The sequence below is a fragment of the Apium graveolens genome, chromosome 5 (genome assembly GCF_009905375.1).
Source record: "Apium graveolens cultivar Ventura chromosome 5, ASM990537v1, whole genome shotgun sequence".
In the NCBI taxonomy this organism is placed as follows: Eukaryota; Viridiplantae; Streptophyta; class Magnoliopsida; order Apiales; family Apiaceae; genus Apium; species Apium graveolens.
In genome coordinates, this window is record NC_133651.1 from 160,129,723 (window position 1) to 160,136,295 (window position 6,573).

Sequence of the window (6,573 nt, forward strand, 5' to 3'; positions counted from 1 at the left end):
CTCACCCCGCTCCTTTGCAGCTAACTTCTGATCACTCTCTATCACCAAGGCAGCCTGGACTACCGAAGTATAAGTCTTAAGCTGTAAGGCTACAACTCCACTCCTTATTTCTGGCTTCAACCCTTGTTGAAACCGCTTCGCTCGTTGGGCTTCTGAACTCACATATTCCAGTGCTATACGGGCCAACTCCGTAAACTTCGCTTCATATTCCGTGACACTCCTATTTCCTTGTTTCAGCTCCAAAAATTCCATCTCCATTTGACTTTGGAGACATGCTGGAAAGTATTTTTCCAAAAACAATTCTGTAAATCTGGTCCAGGGAACTGGACCTTCTCCTTCTAAGGCTCGTGTAGATTCCCACCAATAATTCGAATCATTCCTCAGAAAATAACTAGCATAATCAGTTTTTAAATCCTCACTCACCTTGGTGAGCACAAACGCCTTTTCCATTTCCTTTAACCATATCCTGGCAGCGACAGGATCTACTTCTCCTTTAAACTCTGGGGGCTTCACTGCTTGAAAAGACTTAAAACTAACACCTTGATTTGCCCCTCTCATATCATGCTGCTGTTGAATTTGTAGTTGCTGCTGTTGGATTTGCTGTTGTTGTTGTTGCTGTGTGAGCTGCTGTTGCTGTTGTTGTTGTTGTTGTTGCAATTGTTGCTGCTACTGCTGGAATTGTTGTTGCTGTTGGGCCAGCTGTACAGTTTGCTGATGCAACAAGTTCATCAAGTCACTCATGGAAGGATCCCCAGCAGATCCGTTATTGGGCTGAAAATTTCTCTTTGGTGGCATCTCCTGAAACATGATAGTCGTATATAAGAAAATGGATTGCTCCAGCAGTTTATATTTATGCATCAGGAGAGCGTTGCCACTAAGACAATATTCTCATCCCCCATTATAATTGATCCATCCTGAGTGAATGATTATAGTCTAAAAATGCCAGCAACAGAAACAACAATAATAATAACAACAATAATAGCAACGCACAATATATAAAAACTAAACAATAATATAAAGAAGCTGAACTACAGTAACCAACAGAATCCAACTAGTACAACTGAAAATCCAACTAAAAAGAACCATCCGAATACACACCAAAGTTGGCTGTCATAACAGCCTCGCCTACTACAACCTATCACAACATAATGTACATATACAAGGTAAACAACTGCAGAACTCCTGGAGGTCAACTCTAAGCTCTACATCCCTCTACTGCAGCTCTGTCTAGCCACTACCACTGCCACCAATGGAACCTAGCTCAAACACTAGCCAGTTCACTAGGTCCTGATACTGCACAGCTCTGAACTCTGAACTAATGAAACGGTCGACAGATCTAGCCCTCTCTACAGCCATCTGGGTCAATGCTCTCACACGGGCTCGCACCTCAGGGGAAGGGGCAGAAATACCCTGAAATGGTGTAATAGGTACCTGGTCCAACTGGGCAGCAAACTATGGACTCTGATCTCTGATAAAGGAAGTATTCACCGCCCTATGGACATGATAAGGGATCGGTGAAGGAGTACCACTAGGGGCCACAGGAGGTACTGGAGGTCTCATCATGGAAGAAATGGGACCGCAGCCGGGAGGGAAATCCCTGACAGCAGACACAGACCTACGTACCCAACGGGGACGAGGACCAGATCCAGGGATGTCTCGAGGCACAAAAGAAGGAACTGGGGGAGGAGGTATAGGGGTCTCCTCAGTAACAGCATCATGGGGTCTCTCAGAATCCGAGCTATCCGAATCAGAAGGATTCTCCTGAGATGGAAAACTCGAAATCGCAATAGGCCACTGCCAACATAATAAATATACAGGCAAGACACAACCAGGTCAAGGCAATTCTATCAAAACATTTAATAGATGCCAGGGTAATGCCGTCGGAACCCTCGACTGACTCTAAAGGTTTGCTCCTCTATATGAGTTGCTGACTCACACTTAAAGACTCACGTTATCACCTACTTGACACAATCCCTGACCTGAATCAGGGACTTGAACCTGTAGCTCTGATACCAACTGTGACGGCCTCAACCCTGGGGTCAGGAGTTGACGTTACAAAACACAAAAACCAAAAATATATACAACAAAATTATTATTAAAGTATACTAAATTGACCCCAAACCAAGATCTGATCCAGGTTCAAGTATAATTCAGGTTCTCATTATTACAAACTATTTATTCAATATCTAAGACACACTAACTCTATTCAGCAACTCCTCAGACCTCATGGTCTGATACAAACTACCTCAGAGGAGCCAGTTCCAGAAGGGGCGGGAACACGGGTCGGTCTGACTGATCTTCTAGGCATCTGCGAAATATACATAACAGTTTGCAAGGGTGAGCATAATAGCTCAGCAGTACCAAATATGAATAACAGATTAAAACAGTAATGTAACAATAACGGGAACAGAGCTGTAATCATAATATTAACATTTCATAATGATAATCAAAGCAACTGGATATCACTAATTAGCATGCTTTGTGAAAACAACATAGTAGTGTGCTGCGTAATACCAGAGTCCAATTTTAGCATGCTAATCATTTTATAAAACCGCTGTATCAATCAATCATGCTTTTATATAATTCACAAATCCCAATCAGATACATAGCGGATATGTGAAGACAGGTGATCAGGCTATCAACACCAGACGGCTCTAACTTCCATCCTATTTACCTGTTCCGGAACTCAGAGACTAGCTAGGTCTCTGACCTGCTAGACTAATCAGTTTTATAGTGCGCGCAACCGAATTAGCCTCTTACGCCACCTCAATAGGCCTACTCTGGTCCAAAAGTATCCCATATCTGACCGTTTTATCCAGTTTTCAAAACACTTGTACCTATCTCATTTTCAAAATCATTTATTTAAACAGCACACATATAAAATCCGTTTCGCAAATCATTCCATTCGAGATAGGTACCTTTCGAAGTTACTTTTGCCCAAAACAATTTGAAAACAGTAATTTTATAACTACAGGGGATACGTAACTTAAAACGTTTCTGTTCCATTACGAGAATAAACATTTAGCTATTCATATGCATTGAACCATAAAAGAATGGTCAGGGGTACTTGCCTTGCAACGCTTTACAAAACCCTAAGTAGCTTTCACACTGACTTTGATCCTGGAACAACTCGACTGGGATCTACAATTACCAATATACCCTAATTAGTTATATCGACATGCTTGATATCCTCAAATCCAAATAACCCAAATCCGACAACCCGACTCGTATTATTATTATTATTATTATTATACACATAATCATGTAATCACATCTCTCGAACATAAATAAGGGTAACACATAACACATAATTATGTACGATTACAAATATATTTTTAGAAAATTTTGGCAGCAACTTCTTTATTTATAAGACTACCCGTCGATTATAATCGACGTCAACAATTCTCAACAATCCACAATATTTTTTCGTACAACCCAACATCAATCAAATTTAATTATTTAAATCCAAACATATTTTACATAATTATTTTATTTTATTTATTTATAGAATTTAGGACTCAGAACATCTTCATCACCGTCCACCGTTGACTCACCGAAGTTCATCGTCAACGGCGGCACAATTTATTGGCGCCCGATATATTACGGGTTCCCAAATAAATTATACCGATTATTGTAAAACCAATTCCAACACGAATAATTAATATCACAAATATTAATCAATAATTCCCTGCAATAAAAGGAATTAAATTAAAATCTGCACAATCCAAACCAATAACACCCAAACGGCCCAACAAGGCCCAACAACAAAACCCAACTGCCAGGCCCAATAATAGGCCCAACAGAACCAACAGAATCGAGCCCAACAAAATCCAACACAGGGAAACAGCACAACACAGGAACCAACACGACCACAGCACACACGCCCCGTGGCTCGCGCGCACACACCGCAAACAACACACATAACTCACACACACGACACACACAACACACACACACAATCACAGCACACACACACAAGCATATACGGATGAACAGAGAAGCAAAACCGAGTGGCCGGAAAAAGAACCCACCGGAAAACGATGACGACAACCGCACCGAGAAGCAATAGGAGAACAAAAAAGAAAAAGAAGGAGGAAGAGTGGAGAGATGAGAGAAAAGAGACTGTAGAGAGATCGAGATAGAGAGACAATGAGCCGAGAACAGGGATGAAGGGGGTTGTTAATTTTTTTTATTTACAATTGCTCCTGCTGCAACACGTATCACAAAATTAAAGGATACGTGTCAATTCATTTATATATGAAATTGACACGTGTCCAAATATTATCCGGGGACCGAAAATTGCACTTATCAAACCGCCGCGACATTTAAAATGATCCCAGAAAATTATAAAAACCATCTTAATATATTATAAATATCCTGAAGAAAATAAAAATGTAACTTCCGAAATTTTAAAATAATCTTTAAAACACACTTTATGCCCGCGTTTTAACAAATAACGAAACAACGCGCGGTTAAAACAACTTCCGAAAATTTCCAAAATAATTTTAAAATTCTCAGAATAATACGAACTTAATAAAATATAAGTTTCATAATTTTTAAAGATTTCCATAATTAAATATGGATTTTAGCATTTAACACACTCAGAAAATCATTTAAAAATGAATAATTAACAAAATATTGATTTCTCAATTTTATAAAGTCCTAAAAATAATGATTGAAATTATAAAATTAGAAAACCAATTTTAAAGACAATCCAAATATTTATGGAATTAAAATTACAATAAAATCACTTTTACAAGCAAAATAAAATCATGTAACTCACTAATAAATCACACAATTCAATTCCACATATCAACAAATCATAATTAATTAAGTACAATCAATACTGCTGCCAAAAACCATTATACACCTTTTATTTATTTACTTAAACCTTTATTACACTTCCAAATAAAATAAAAATACACGAGTCGTTATAGGATTCATCAGTCTTTACTGAAGACCCCATGGATACTTCTAATGCACCTTCATGTGCAAAACAGTCTTCACAGACTAAAAGGTTTGAGGGTAGTACTCCTGAGAAGGAGCTATCTAAATCCTCTCCAATTCAATTGGAGGTTCCTCATGTAGGGACAACTCCCCTCACAACCCTAACAGAAATTGCATCGGCAGTTGAAGCTAGGAGCACAATTGCCCATGATCCTGTCATAGGGGAGGCAAGCATAGCACATTCGAGTGCCAGTGTGTTGCAAGACACACAAGGGTTTGAGGCTGGTGTACATGACAATAACCCAGTCAAATCTCCTCCAATTCAATTGGAGGTTCCCAGTACAAGTGGAGGACAACACACTGTCAAAACCACAGAGCAATCTGTGAGTCAAACTGTGATCTCAGTCACAGGTGTTTCTGATGAACCATCCACCTCTCAACCTCAACAACCTCACATACTCTCTCAGTGGCTATAAGAATGTGCCTCTCAACCAACTTCTATAGATGATCTACTAGTAGAGCAGATCTCTGGACTGGCCAACATCTCACAGCATCTTCTGACTTCAGACATGAGCAACCAAGACTATCAAGCTATCATGCTTGCTTACAATGAAGAGGTTGAGGAGAAAAAGGAGAAAATTGTCAATGATGCTTAGCCAGATGAGAATGTGGATGCATGGCTGTCTGATGACTTTTCCCTGGAGATGAATCAAGTTCTGGCCAGATTCAGAGAAGAGTATGTTACTATTCTTGGGAGCAATGCAAAAGACTTGAGTCTAGAAGCTGTCTATGATGCCATTACAGATGTATACAAAGCTCAGCTCAAAGCATTTCATCTGTTTGGTAAAGCTCTTGAAATCAAACTTACTGGCCATGAAGACAAAATAAGAAAGTTGGTGAATGAGAAGATGGACAAGATCATACCATCTAAAGAGCAGATCTCTAAGAAATTCAAGCATTTTACTGAGCAATGACTAGGATTGATCTTGCCTCCATTGAGAAGGAAGTCAAAAACCTTAAACAATCTTTCACCAATCTCCATGAAATGATCCAGAAACAAATTACTCACTCAAATGAGACCAAGGTCCAGCTGGATCAACTTCACCAGAGCAAATTTAAGCCTTTAGCGTTGCTAATGGAAGGGATAAAAGAGGCTATAGAAGAATACTTTGGCACATCTAGCAACTCTTATCAACCTGGATCCACTTCAACAAATCTGCAAATTCAGTCCCTACAAGGTCAAGTCACAACATTGCAAGACTCCAACTCCTCCCTCACTGCACAAGTTCAGGCTTTGGCATCTCTTGTCAAGATCCAACACACATATATCCAAATTTTGGTGGACTCCCATAAGCATCTTCAAATGCAGAATTCTATAGCTTTAGGAGCCATCATGGGTAAACTCAACATACCACTACCTTCTTTGCCTGAACAAGTAAGGCCTGAAATTCCTACACCTTTTCTAATACCTGTCAACAAGACTAAGGGGGAGATAGAGGCTAGGTTGACATGATAAAAGTCATCTCAACAGCAAGTTCAAGGTGATGAAAAGAAAGCTAAAGAAGTTGATCTTGACATGGAGAGACTTATTAGGTCTGCTAAGGACCTAGTCTGAGAAGAGAGTTT